The 15,226-nt window shown below is 50.4% G+C and overlaps 1 protein-coding gene across 1 annotated transcript in view; it reads right to left on the reverse strand.

Annotated features, from left to right (window-relative positions):
* The window catches only part of LOC311579616 (uncharacterized protein), a 37,964-nt gene extending 23,702 nt beyond the window's left edge, over positions 1–14,262 (reverse strand). Inside the window, exons 1-2 of the mRNA XM_084750338.1 lie at positions 11,114–14,262; positions 3,203–3,280 (exon numbers count right to left, since the gene is read on the reverse strand). The gene's annotated coding sequence lies outside the window, so the exon portion shown is untranslated. The remainder of the gene's footprint in view (positions 1–3,202; positions 3,281–11,113) is intronic.
* Between the last annotated feature and the right edge of the window lie 964 nt (positions 14,263–15,226).

A 15,226-nucleotide genomic window follows, 5' to 3' on the forward strand; every position in this document is an offset into this window, starting at 1 on the left:
CCACAAGCCATCAGACAGTGAAGGTGTGCAGACTATGAACTAAGGCACTATCCCAGACTCAGGAAACTCAGACCTGCAGACTCCAACACGGGCAGGGGCGGGGGGGGGGGGGGGGGGGGCGGTGACGGCACTTCTGGCAGAGAGAAACTCTAGCATCCCCCAAACCTATATGGCCTAGGGCCTCAGGACAACACCAGGCCAAAGGAAAGATCACTTGTGGTGCTGGGTGTCTTGAGGAGAACCAGACAAGCTCATCTCCCAGCAGGCAGAAAATAAATGGGGGGTCCAATGCCTGGTTGTTCAGCACAAGCCTGGGGAAAATCTAGGCACCCAAGCTGTGTGGCTATGGGAAGGCCGCTCAGCCTCTCTGAACCTTGCCTTTCTCGTACAAAAAAATATTAACATCCACCCGTCGCTAGACTGGGACTTTGTCCACTAGGGCAGGAACTGTGTCCTGTTTATTCTACAATCTAGCCAGTTCAGCATGGGCTTGGGTCAGATGTTGAGATGAAGTGGAACAGGACAGATTAAAATTTAAAAAAAAAAGAAAGAAAAAGAAAAAAGGACACTTTTAAAAATACTTTAAAAGTCCCAGTCTTGGGCCTAGCACTTAGTAGGTATTCTGCAAAAATCAGTTCTTCCAGTCACACAGAGTAGGACCTGTTTGTGATATCTAACCTGTACTAGTGCCCTCTGGGAAGAGCCAACAGTGGCCAAACTCTCACTTGGGCCAAGGCAGAGGCCACGGAAGTCTCTAGCTGGGCCTGCCTACCTAGTCTTGTCCCCTCTCTTTTCAGCTGGACACTGACTACAGTGGGCATTCTTTTGCTACCCCGGCTCCTAGTTGGGGGTCTTAGTCGCATGGTTGGTCCTAGAAGGATTCACTTTCAGGTGCTTGGCACCGGCCCCTCAGCTGGATGGCCCAGAGGGTCACCTGTTCAGGAGTGACCCCCATCCCAGAGGCAGAGCTTTCCCAGGGTGCTAGAATACTCTGGATGCAGGCCTGAGACCCTGCTGCCCCGACATCCCAGCCTTCTGGTGCCAAGTCTCCCAGTTTACTGGCAATGGGCGACTCTCTCTACGTTTACAGAAAAGGCCCTGGCTGAATGGAGTGTGTCTCCCTGCTACCGGGACCTTTGAGAGCAGTCATGTTAGACTCTGAAAGGGTCCTCAGAAGGTCGCATGTACTAGCACCCAGCAGATGGAGTAGGCCACTAACTGGGACTTTGAAAGCCCAGGCCCAGGTAAGGTTCAACCCATAATCCCTGGCAAGGCGAGAGCAGGCAGGATCCCAGACGCTCTCCACCCATGCCTGAGCCTGAAGCATAGGCACACCCACCCCAGGAATCCGAGGCAGGGTTAGGCACCCAGGAAACTGGGCCAGAGGTTCCAGCACACACTAGTGTGGCCAGCCTGTCTCCTGAGCACCCTTGCTCTAAGCCTGCATCCCCTACCCAAACTCAAAGTTCCAAAGCCTAGAGAGAGCCAAGGCTGAGAGCTAAGGACTCTTTTTTCCATGGTCCACCCGCACACAACTGCTACTCACCGACAACCCCACATCTGGCCAGATGTCCCATCACATCACAGATGTTTAATTTCACAAGAAGTCCACCCGTCTGCTGTCCTCCCTTTCGAGGTCGGGCGGGGGGGGGAGGTGGAATTGAGGCTGAGGTGAACAGGTACCCCCACTTAAACATGCAGGTTTCCTAAAAAATCCTTCTAAGACAGAATGCGATGGAGAAAGCTAACTGGGCTCCCAGTTTAAAACAAAAACAAAACCCTCACATGAGCTTCCTCCAGGGTCTGAGGCGGATGTTGTATCCCTCTTTTTAAAAGCCAAGCTCCTGTCAGAAGGTGGGTCATGCTTCTTTTCCATCTCATCCAACTCCTCAGTGTCCCTGACAGGCAAGCCCTGCCCAGGGCCCGGTATGCACACAGGCACACAGACCTGCCTGCGTGGGAAGGCTCGGCCCTGTTGGTGGCTCCTTGTAAGAAGGTCCCTAGCAGCTGACCAGCGGCAGTAGAAGCAGGACTTCCGGGCAGCTCTACCTCCCCCCCCACCCCCAACACCCCGCCCTTGGCCTGCCTTCCCAGATTCCCGCTCTGGGCCGCCATTTCCTCTGCTGGGCCCAGAGGCTCACTCCTCCACGTCTGCAAATGGCCGGCGCCTGGAACTGTCCATCTATGTAGGAAGAAGGTAGTCCAGGCCTTGCCCGGGCCTGGTGAGTATCTACCACTATCTCTGCTCTGGAACTAACTGTATCTCGCCCCCCATCTACTTCAGTTTCCCTGAGCCTAGGGAAGGAGGCTCATCTCAGACCCCTAGGGATAGTGATGGCCTGTCTACTGTAGTCGTTGCAAGAGGGTATAAAGGGCTTTCACGGTCCACTTGAAGAAGAGGAAGACAGACAATATCTAAAGGACACTGGCCACATTGGTGGAAAATGTCCATCTATTACAGGCACCGGGGCCAAGCCTGAATGCTAGCCAGTGGGAAAATAACAAAACGCACGGATGTGCGAGCGTGTTACTCACACCTGCCTTTGTGCACATACCTCTGCAAAGACCTCCTTGAACATCCACATTCCACCTGTACTCGTGTGAGGCACACACCAGTGAAAACCCTGGTTGACCCATAAGGACTTGGAGGAAGGCCCAGTGGGGCCCCCTGATTCTTGACCTAACTGGTCAGCTCTTGATTCCCTGCCTGTTCAGGTGGAAAGGAGAGGGGAGTCCCTGCTTTGGGAACGTTCCAAGGCTCCAAAGTGCAGCAAGGAAGTAATGGTTGGCACAGGACAGGCTCCATTAACTAAGCTTTCTGGTTTGGGGTTAGGCCTCTGCTTCCTGTTCCCGTTCTGTAGACGAGGGAACTGAGGCTCAGACAATGAAATGACTTACAGTCGGAATCCAAAACCAGCCCAACTTGGCTCATGTTGCCCCCGCCCCCAACCCCTCCACCCCACCCCACCCCCGGCCAGCATGTGCTCTTCCAAAAGTGAAAAGCCTCCGCACCCTGGCCCAAACAGCACTGTCGCTATGCATGCCCATGCTCGATTCAACACTGCTGCCTTTACAGTGGCCAGTCCAGCAACTCATCCCTCCCGACTCCGAGGCAGCAGCCGAACACACTGACGGACCCACGGGGAAAGTAGGAAGAGGTTTAAAAAAAAAAAAAAGAAAAAAGAAAAAAACCCAGACTCACCACTTCGAGCCAGCTGTGACAGACTTCATCAATTTTCATTTGCACCGTTCTCCAACATCACCCCCAACAGGTACAAGCCTTCAAGTAAACAAACCACAACAAAGTACTTCTATTAACAAATGGATGCGGGGGCTGGCGCTCCCGGGGATGGGGTGGGGGACCTAGGCTTTTCCCTTCCTCTCTCCCAATGTGGGAGCCTCAGATGTTCTCTGCGGGCAGGAACACAGTGAGCCGTTGCCTCCAGGAGTGCAGAGGTCAGTGCTTAACACATGGGAAAGGGGGGGAAAGTACAGCTTGGAGCTGGTTACATCATCACATGTACACAATCCCCAAAATAAGCAGTTATCATCGTCTGCAAATTATTGTGGCTGTAAAAGTGCTCTGGCCTCCAATGTGTTGATACAACCCAATAAATTCTACACTTCCTTATCATGCTGAGATATGTGTGTGTGTGTGTGTGTGTGTGTGTGTATAATTTTTTAAATTTATACCTATTCTATGTAATTGACCCACTGAAATTGTTTTCAGTTTGGACTTAAATGTACTTTTCAACCATTCAAAATATTTATTATTTGGGTTTTTTTTTCCCTATACAGGCAGGTCTCAAAATAATTATACACACGCCGACCCAAAATAGCCAGAGGCCCAACCTCCTTACAGTAAATAAGATATTAATAATTCCATGTTCCACAAGTTGGGAGTTTAAGGGTACTGCTACGGTGCTCACGCAGCAAAACAAGATAAAAACTGGTAATTATTAAAACACAGAGGGACCTCTGACATGGGGTATTTGGAGTCTTAAAAGATGGCGACCAGGATTGGTGAGATGGCCCTGCAGGTAGTGAATGGTTCCTGCCCACCAAGTCTGACAAACTGAGTTCGGTTCTTGGAGGCCACACGGTGGAGGGAGAGAACTGACTCCTGCAAGCTGGGCTCTGACCGCCACATGCCTGCCGTCATTTGCAAACGCCTGCAACGCACACACCAACGGCACACATACATGTGCATGCTGAGAGCAAAACCTAAAACGAGAGATTTTAACATGCCAGCCCTTCCGCAAGATCATGGAACAAGTCTGCTCCTCGGCACAAATGCAGCTTGTTTATTTTGACCTCAGTTCTTCAAATTTGTTGACTCCACAATTAAAATATGCCGTGTGTTCCAACAAGTACCAAGCAGTGGTAATGACAGACCAGCCCATCTGTGCCTTGAGAATATATAATTTTTGTCTATAGCAGAATGTATACAGAGGCAATGATGTGGGAAGTGCTTTGCGTGGTACTTTCTTTCTGTTTTTTTTTTTTTAATACTGTCCAAAAAAAAAAAATTGAGTGCCATAGGAAGTGCTGAGATTTTGCCTGTTTTTGTTTTTTGTTTTTAAGCAGAGTGTGACATTTTACATTTAGGAGGCAAGGGGTATGATATTAACGGAATTCAAAACTTAAGGTGGCAAGTGGCCACTTACAATCTTCCCAGACACGTAAGGACAGTGTGATAGACACGGAAAGCAATGGATAATTTTACTCAGAGCAGAAGATACTAATTTTACAATTAAGATAGTTATATGAATTGTTTTCCTGCTACTTTCCCCTATCTTGTCCAAAAAAAAAAAAAGGATGAATTAACACTCAAGAAATTCTACCACGCATCCACCCAGCAGTTAAAATTGGAGAAGCATTCACCTACATTCATTATTTTAAAACAACAACAGGTGAAGAGGTGGGGAGCTATTAAACTGCAAGCCGGAAGCCTCCTTTTCTTCCTTGCTTAATTTTATCTTTGCCATGCTTTTGCCTTCAAAATATAGTACACTGGGGTTCCCCCTCCCCATTACTTTTATTTTGCCACTGGTGTTTTATCCGATGCTTGCTAAATATTTGGGTGGAATGAGTCTTCCAGCTTGCAGCAGCAGAATGTGCCTGTCATAATCTTGAAAACGTTTTAATTATCTCAGCTATATCTGCCTGTCTCCGAAGCCCCGAACCCTTCGGTATCTACTACTGCCTAGTATAAGAACAAAAGCAGCCGGGCTGGGCTCCATTTTCATATTTGGTGGAGACCGCTCCGGGCGGTTGCTGCAGCCCTAGGACACATAGAGCCCCCATGTGCCTCTGGACGAGGGAAACAAAGATGTCTGGACTTGGGAATTTTCCTCTTCCTGCACAGTGGAACTTTCTGTGTTGATTTTCCAGTTCCCATAAATCAAGACACCCCGCCACCACCCCACCCCACCCCAAGCTACTCTCAAACAGAGGGGACCGGGTTGTGGTCAAGGGCACTTTTGTCAGTCTGCCAGATGGGGTGGAGGTAAGCAGGGGGCTCGGCTCTGCAAATGTCACCTTTTTTTAAAAGGATGGGGTCTGAGACTAGACTCAGATAGACAGTCACTCAGCTCTCGGGCAGCATGGGCATGGCAAGCTATACAAAGATCTCGAGGGGCTCCTAGCTCCGTTAGCCACAGTGTGGCTAATGTGCGGCCCAAAACAACTCTGCAGGTGAGGAACCCGTGTGGACCAGGGGCTAGACAGGCCTGGGGACCACTCGGTGCTCTCCAAAGGTCTGCCGTGGTAGCTGGCGTCTACGGGGACCTCTCACCCATCCTGGCCAGGTGGTTACTGGCTGGACACATTGCTGTGAGGTAGACTCTTGCATTCAAAGGTTTAAAAAAAAAAAAAAAAGAAAGAAAGAAAAAAGAAAAGAAGACAAGAAAGAAAAAGAAACCTTAAACAAATGCTTAAAAAGCAGAGTGCAAAACAATCCCAGATTCTCCCCACACTGCGCTGTCATCCAAGAAAAGCTTTCTTGCTTTTCTTCTTTTTTTAAAGAATAAAAAAAAAAATTAAAACATAAATAAAATGAAAGGCAGAAAGAACTAAATCCCTAAACTGTGGAAATGTGGCATTAGAGATGCAGGACAGAATAAAAGGGCCTCTGTTTCTGAGCACCAAAGTCCTCCCTCCCGTGTGTGGCCAGCCCTGCCTGTGCCCTTTGCTGGAAGACCCTACGACGGTTCTGGGTTTTCCCTCTCTGCTATTCCCAGCACTGCCAAAAAAAAAAAAAAAAAAAAAAAAAAAAAAAAAAAAAAAAAAATTAAAAAATCAAAACAAAAAAAATGGTAGTGAAATAATAAGAACCCCTTCAATAACAAAGCAACGCAGCACAAGGCAGGGTGGTTTGCCGACTGGTGCCTCCTCCAGCCCTCACTCAGCTCCTAACTGAACATGCAGCCACTGTGAAAGACCGAGTGTGTGTTTTCATTATCATTTCGAAAGCCATAGCTTTGGATCTTAAAAATAAATGGCTTGGCTTCTGTGTCTTCCCTGCAGTTTTTGGCAGTGCCTGCTTCACTCAGGATTGGGGTGGGGGGGCTCTGAAATAGAAGTGGGGGTTTGGGCTAAGCCAATTAGAGGGAAGGAGACGTAGCAGGCACAGAACACAAGATGGCAGGGCCCTCTGCTCGTCCCCAGAAGGAGAAGGGGAGAAGGTCACTTACCAAGGAACCGGAGGACAGGGTCACTTTCTCAAAAGCCAGGAAGTGAAACGATGTCCCCTGCCCTGGCTAGGTAAGAGGGCTCTTGCCAGCCAGCAAGCGGTGCCCAGGTGGTACCAGCCTCTGTCGGATAGGCCCTTGGGCTTCCTGGGCTCTGGCGTCCATCAGTCCGTAGGTCCTGGCCTGGGCCTTGGCCACTCTGGCACCCGGGGTTAGGACTGCCAGGAGCAAGTGGCGCTGGGGGAAGGCCCTGCTGCCAGCCTAGGAGGACGAGGAAAATGCTACTTTTGTCTCCTGCTCTCTCTCATCTGGCACTGGCTCCCAGGGAGGGGGGGGGGCAGAGGCGGCCGCTACAGCTCAGCCCCGCCCACCGGGAATTTTCGAAAGATGCTCGTGGGTGCCTGGAGGATGGCAGACGTGGCAGAGGCGGGTGGGCCGGACCCCCAAACCCACCACCGAAAAAAAAAAAGGCGGGGACGACAAGGAGAGGAGGGAGGATGCCACAGTGCCTTGACCACTCAGAAGCTAGCCTGAGGACGCCTGGAGCACCAGCCCAGCCCCAGCGACAGCCAGGCCTGTAGATGGGCAGGGTGGCCCTGGCGCCATGTTGCGACTGCCTGGCTAGCCAAGCCGTTCTGAGGGGCCTGGAGTCCAGGCGGCCCGAACTGCTCCAGATAGAGGCAGCATTGTTCCTCTGCTGGGTTCTAGAGAGTGGCAGGAGGTGGCCGGCACTCGGCTGATCTCCTTTGGGAGAACCAGAGCTCCCGGTCCAGCTACCCTGTGACCAGGGCTCTTAGAGTGGCCCATCCTAATCATGGATGCCAGAACTGCCTCAGCCAGGAGCCTGGACCTTGGGTTTGAATTTAGCTAGTGTCCAGCTTCAGTTTTCTCATCTATATAAACGAAGAGGGGTTATGTTGTCCCCTACTTGGTGTAGCTGACGGGATACAGAAGGAAATATACCTGGTGCTGAGCGCTGTGCTCGGTATCCAATGCCCGGGAAAGCCAAGAGGATCCCAGAGCGAGCAAACAGCCAAGCAGAAGGAGAAGGAGTGCCAGGTGGAGCTGAGCAGCATCATTTCTGTCCTCTTAGATCCTTCAGTGTAACTAAAGATATTCTTTGTCACTGCCTTGGGGGACACATTCCTATGTTCCAGCCCTCTGAAGCAGCCAGAGGGGCTAAGGGTCTGATAAGGGCAATTTTGCCCACCTGTGCTAGATTGACTTCGTCATCTTCTTAGCTCCGTGTCACTTTGGGACCTTTATATGACATCAGAGGTACTCAGGGAGTCTGGAGTATGGGAAACAGCTCACACGCGGGATGTGCCCTCTCCCCTCAGATACCTAGGCACCACAGGGCCAGCTCTGCCACAGAGGGATGGTCTAGAGGGGCCACTACCCAGGAGACTAGCGCCTCATCATGTGGGACACACTAAGGGCCTTTCCGTCCATAGAACAATTCAGATAGAGTAGTCAGGCAAACCATGTAGACCTGGCCCTTCTTCGGGCAGCCTGCTCATTTTATACTGCTTTCCACCTGCTCAGGCAGCCATTCTGAAGGCCAAGAGGGTGGGCAGAGTGAGCTATAAGAAAGCTGCCCAGGAGGAGTGTCTGGTCTCTAGCTCTGGCCTCACGCATAACGGCCACGTGACTGCTTGCCAGCTGACGCCAGAGACAAAGCAGGTAGCATTCCGATGCCATGCGCTCGACCAAGAACGCCGGGAATCCATGCCAGCAACGGCTTGGCATGGCTGCCAAGAGCCTGGCCCTGGGAGAAGGGTCCCTATGCTGTGTGAAATGGGACCTGTTCTGCCAGTCTTACAATGCAGAGAAGCCATTGAAACCCTACCAATGGCTATTTGGGGTTCCTGCTGAGACAAGGGAAAAGAGGCAGAACCTGGATCACATGGTCATAAGAGGAGGTGTCACACACACACACACACACACACACACACACACACACACACACACATACACCACCACCACCACCACCACCACAATCAGAAGTGACTACTGCTGCGCTCAGCTCACCATCCAGCAGATGACGACAGCTTAGTACAGCTACAACAACAGGCCACTGAAGCCTTGGGACCCTGAAGCAACATGGAGGATGGTGGGTCCTTATCGGACACAACTGCATGCCAATAGGCCTAGCTAGAATCCCCACCAACAAGCTTTTCTCTAAGTGGAAAGTCCTAGCAGTTGACATGTGTGGGTTATGATATGCTCATGAGTCTGTCCAGGTCAGGACCAGCCTTGTCAGGTCTGGGTGCTTTGAAACCCAGGGGACGATTGGCTACAGCTTTACTACCCAAAGGGACAGGGAAGGCAGCTGCAGCACCGGTACGGTTTATAATCATATAGTATGTAATTATAAAATGCCTGGCTTGGATGTAAATATCTTTCTTAAGATATACAAAAGGAGATTCTAAATTTAATATTTCTACTGAGTGTTCCTCTGGCCAGAAATCCCAGTAGTAAGGAAGGGCGGTTCACAGACAAACCCAGCGCAGCAGCACTCCTCTCTAACCTAAGGGAAAGCTTATTCAGCCCCCAAGAAACACACCCCTGGCCTTTTTTTTTTTTTTTTACTCTGCTCACCTCATGTGTACATTTTACAAGCACGGCGCCGAGTCCTAACCTTCAACCCTACCCAAGCTCGATGACCGTCTCCGCTCATAAACCCTCCCCACCATTGTCTGGACAATGAACCTCAGACATCTGTGCACACACATCTGCAGCATAAGGAAAAGAGACTCCAGATTACAGACTCCAGCTAGGAAAAAAAAAAAAGCCAAAATCTGATGGCAAGGCTGCATACTGCATCTTGTGCCTGCTTCCTCCAGCAAGTGAATATAGCCCATGTTTTGGGGTTTTGGGGTTCGGTTTGGTTTTTGTTTCTGCCCAGGGCACAAGGTTTCTTTCCCATGACTTCAGCTTTCCCACACACACCTACACGCATGGCCTTAAAGGATGTATATACATCCCAAAGTCTCTCTGCTTGGCATTTTGGAGGCACAGGTTAATATAGAAAACAGGGTACTAAGAACTCCTAGCATTCAAAAATAAATAAAACATAAAAAAAAAGCAATTTTAAAAAACAAAACCTTACTCAGAATATCATCAAATATTATCAGTTACCAGGAAAATTATCTTGAGTGGTGAGTCGATGTTCCCTGATCAGGACCTGTCCCTTGTCTGTCTTCCTCCAGGGCGCTGACAAGAGTGTCTTGACTCAGAGTTACCTGAAGTAGCAGGTGTCCTCTGACTAAGGATCCCCCCTTGGAATCCCCAGAATTGCACGATGTTGGTCCTCTCCAGCAATCCCTATACAAACCCCAGCTAGTGCAGTGCCACTCTGAACCCCTAAGGTGAGCCCCAGCCCGCCATCAGGCACAGCCTGGGCTGGATCAGTCTTTGGAGCGTAGGCTGCGCACACTCTCCTTGGAGTAGAGGCCTCGGGGCTAAATCCAGTGAGTTCAATTAATCCAGAGGCAGGCTCCTCGGTTCCACACACTGGGTTAGTTTGTTACAAGTTCCGAAATATTTTCAATAGTCAGGAGTATAAAGGAGGGCCAGTGTGGGCTTCTCCACTCCAGTCAGATTTGCACAACCTACAGATCACTCCCAAGTTCCTCTGAGAACAGGATGTGAGGAGGAGGAGGAGAAGGAGGAGGAGGAGGAGGAGGAGGAGGAGGGGATGACATTGGAAAACCACAAATATGGGCCCACACTGTCTAATGAAGCCCCTGGAAAGTAATTGTCTCTTCCAGTCCCCAGCTAGGCTGACCATGCTTGGCCTAAGGGAAACCTCATGTGGCTCATAATCCAAAACCTGAGCCACCTTTCCAAGGACTGCAGCCATCCATAACCTGCTGGACTTTGAAAAGAAATCGCAGAAGGAGAAAATAAATTAGTGAAAATTTAAGCTGCACTCCACAAGGCAAGATGGGCATGCCTGTTGAAATTTCCCAAGAACCACAGCTCAGGGACTTTCGTTTCCCCTCTGTAACCCTCAGCCCTGACTATGAGGCCAGGGCCCACAATACTGGAACAACAGCCCCAGCCAATGAAACACACTAGTCAGTATTCCAAATAAATATCCCATATAAAAGATTCATTGTCTTTGCTTGGAGACAATTGTTGCTTTTTCTTGTTCATCATTCCTATATCAGAAAATGTGGCTCTTAAAGTTTTGGGGTTTTGTTTTGTTTTTGGTTTATTTTTATTTTATTTATTTATTTATTTATTTGTACTCTTTTTGTTCTAACAAGGTGCTTTGAGAAAAAGGCAATCCTTTCAGGTCTTCCTGAATGAACAGCCAGGAGCAAATCTCTCCAAAACAAGCTATTTGGTAAATGTACCGGGCCAAGGAACACTTCACTCATCACAGTGGCAAAGCTTTCCTATCAAATTCCTACCTGCATCTATAGCAAGGATGCTGGAAGTTGCCGCAGTCACTGTGGACCACCATCAGGGTACAAAGTTCAGACCTGGACCACCACCCTGAAGTCATTTTCCAGGAATTTCCCGCCCTGTGAATGGAGTAGCATGTTCTGAGTCCCCAAGGGAACCTCTGTCTCATCTCCTGTACCTAGGTACATAAAATAGTCACATTCACACCAAGTCCCTGGGACATGGAAAGTTTTGGCTTTGCAAGTTCCTGCTAAGAAGTGAACGTCTTTGTATCCTTTCTGTATGAACCGGAGAAGTGGGATCTGTTACCTAGAATATAACACAATATATCATAGATAATACAATGCATAAAGCATTAACTAATAAATATATTATAGTGATTTCATTTATAATAACAACTATAGCATAGCCATTGGATGCTCCCAGACAACATGCCAGCAGTAGGACCTTATGAAAATAAAGTTTGTCTGTGTCCTCTGAGATTGGCATCTCTGTCCCTCTTTGGAACACTCAGGGTTCAGGCTTAAGGAGGCAACTGGACTTGCCCGGGTCACATGGTGAGCCATAGAAAAGGACAAATTAGACCGTGGAGTGCCCCAACTCCATGCCCTGATGCGAGCTCGGGCACCTCAGCCTCATGAGTTCAGTATCACGCCACACATGCGAATACATCCTGAGAATCCAACCACAGCGATCCAAATGAGGCATGCAAGTTTTAAGATGTTTCTTGCCTGGCCTGGAAGGCCTAGTCCTTCCCTAAGCAATGTTGCTCTCTCAAGGCCTATAAGAGCGTCTTCTGGTCAGAAGGGAGCACCCGCCCAGCAGGGTGCCCATCTGGATCGGCAAAGCCCTCCACATCCCTCTCTTCCTGCCTTCCAGTAGGACTTTGTGCAGAGCTGGGGTAGGGCTATGTGCCCTGCTGGAGACTAGATGGAAGCGGACAGGGAGGTTTACACAGAGGACACCAGGCAGAGGGGCAAGCCACACTGCCACAGAGTCTGAAGCACACTGCCACGGCAGAAGTCACCAAAGGCCTCACTGGCACACGGGCCAGGTGCTTAGGCCTGCCAGCATCTGCCAGTACCCCGGAAACCACTTGCCTAGGAGAGTGTGAGGCACGGTGAAGCTCTGGTGTGGCCACCCTAGCCTTGGCCCTAATTTAGTAGTAGAAAACCAGAAGTCTATGCCCTCAGGCAGCCCCGTAACAGCAGTCTATTCCACGAAGGCCCGCTTACCTGTCCCTTATATTGAATCCAACCGAGAGAAAAAGAGAGAAGTATTTGTTCCCTCTTCAGAGCCTCCCTGTTTTGTGTATGTGTATCCCCCCCGAAAAATAAATGTCCCCCAAACAAACTATTTGAACAGAGGAAGATGTCACGAGCAGCCTCCCCCAGAAACAAACATTGCTTAATCCTGTTATGTCCTGGGTACTAGGGTATACTCTGGGCATACACGGAACCCTGGTGTTTAGCCTTGGTTCAAGACCCTGGAACCACCTCCTCCAATGCCCTGAGCTTTCCTGCTTGCCTTTTTCCTCACGATAGACTGGGGGGGTTGGGGTGGGCAGGAGGGGGAGTAGAGACATGTACTTGTTTGGGGACGGGGGTCTGCTTTAATCCTTCGCATGAAGAACAACGTCAAGTAACCAGCGCACGTTCTCCACCTTTCCAAGCCTGCACCGTGGGCCTTCTGCGGACAAGGGAGAACACGGCCAGCCTTTTCCAGACAAGGCTACAATGGAGTTCGTGCTTCTGCTAAAGATCCCATGGTGGCCAACGCTGAGCCAACGGTCTCACCTTCCACAGATGCACTTACTTCTACATCCGAGAGCGCTCCCAAATGTCTCGGCCGGGGTTTTGCATCTGCTAAATGCCTCTGATTAAGTAATAAATAAAAGCTCAAAAACAGGGGGCGGTGAGCAGCACAAAACAGATTTAAAATTTTATTTTTTTAAAAAATGTAAAAAAAAAAAAAAAAAAAAAAAGAAGATAGTCAAGGTTAGCCTTTGGTTATACTGTTCAGACTCGGCCTCCTTCCTCTTATCCCGGATCAACTCAAGCAGGCAGCCCAGGAAGGTAAAGCCTAAAGAAGGCCTGGATTCTTCCGGCCTCATCCACATCCTCCGAAACAGGGCCTCAAATGCCAGCTCATGGCTCTGGGGTGTTATGGAAACAGGTGCCGTCCCCAACTGTGTGAGATCTGAGGTGAATGACCCCCCCCCTACAAGGCTATCTGAGCCACATCTAAAAAGTGGGGGCAGGAGCAGTGTACTTAAACCTGTGGCACAACTATATGAAAGCAGGCTTAATATCCATGGATGTAGTTTAATTTTAACCCAGGCTACAGACACACATATAGAGACACAATTTTCCAGATAGCCAGAACCTATGTGCTCAAATAAAACGAAGCTATTGCTGGCCTGGAGAGATTACTTAGGCTTTTGAAATCCAACTTTGAAGAAATTAATTTCAGTGTTACCTAAAAAATCCTATAAAATTATGTCATAGACAAATTCTTTCACCCCCTTTTTTGATCCCCACAAACCTCCTCAGGCCTGCTAGCTGGGCTGTGTGGGCCACCTATAAGGTGCACTTATTACAAAAGATGATGAACTGGGTTTTTCTGTTTTCTTTTGCTTTGCTTTTTGCTTTATTTAACTGCCCCCATAAACACACTAGGATCTTCCACTGCACCCTGGATCTCAGCCGCTACACTCAAGGTTTACCCTAAACCAGCTCTCTGAAAATTTCCATCCAGAATTAAATAAAAATTTTAAAGTAAGGGGTTAGTAAAACAGTTCAAATTTTCAAGAAAGGGCTTTGGCTTCCTAATAACATTTCCAAACATCCCCCACCCCACAACAGATGTTTTCTCTTTTCTATTGTTTAAGATGTTTGCTATAATATTTTATATGTTTGATAAAATTTCTACGTGGCTAGCAGCCCCCACACCTGAAATCAGAAACTGTGTTTCACAAATCTCAAGTTCGGCATAGTGGACAGTAGTGTGGCATTCTTTGCAAGCTGGCTGGCTTCAGGTTCAAAAGCAACCTACCTCGGATGTGTCCCCGACTGTGAAAGGCAGTCCCTGCAGAAGCACCTCTTTTAGAAATCTGTCCATTAAATATTTAAATGCCAAGCAGCTAAAGTGAAAAAAGCTCTTACCTCTCCAACCTTGATCCTGCCGGCCGTGCACAGGTCCACCGCCCTGCCAGACCACCTCTTGGCCGCGGCTAGCGCTGCGCTTGCGTACCCGCCGCTGCTGCTTGGAGTCCGGGTTGACTTTCGCAGGGCTCTTAGGCGCGCAGGAACAGTCGAGGGCAGTGCGGAGCTGCTCCCGCAACTCTTCGCAGGGTGGAACGACCGTCAGCAAGCGCACAGCGAGGCCCTAAGCCCCGGACCCACCGCTTCGGCTCCCCAGGCTTCTGTAGTCCTGCATCCAACGACCCACAAGGCAAAAGAGTGGCCGGAAGGATCGAGTCACGCGTCCACGGCTGACCCCACAGGAGACCTTTGTCCCAGACGCACACCAGAGTGTGCGGGCCCGCGGTGCGCCCACGCCCTGCCGCGGAGAACTGGGCCGGCGTGCCCGGTGACTTTCTCCAAGTTCACGTGCATCCTGGAGCCGCAAAGCGGGCGCAGCGGGCCCGGACGCTCAGAGCCTGGCCGTCGAGCGGGCTCGGGACCCAGCGGCCCAGGCGCACTAGGGGCCACTGTGCGGGCCATCAGGGGCGGCCGGAGAGCACCGGGACAGTGCGGGCCACTCATCTGGCGCTGCCCGGGCTCCGAATGCAGTGGCGGCTTGGCACAGACGCGCCGCGCGCCCGGTGCATGCTAATGGCCGGCGGGCGCGCCATGAATTATTCAGCAGCGGCGCGGAGAGGACGAGCGCGGCTTGGAGGGCGGCCTGGGCCGCGCGTCCCCCGCCGCTGCAGAGCGGCCGCACCGACTTCCCAAACTTTGCCCGGCCCGCACCGAGGATGCGGCCCCCGCGGCGCCGTGGTCCCCGCCCGAGCGCGCTGGCCGCGCTTCCCCCGTTGCCGCCTATTTTATGTCTTTTGTCTCAGAGTTGGCACCTGTCCCAGAGAGCGCGTTTCCCTGCCCACCCCTTCGCCGCCG

Source organism: Acomys minous (assembly GCF_964271855.1).
Source record: "Acomys minous genome assembly, chromosome: 12".
Lineage (NCBI taxonomy): Eukaryota > Metazoa > Chordata > Mammalia > Rodentia > Muridae > Acomys > Acomys minous.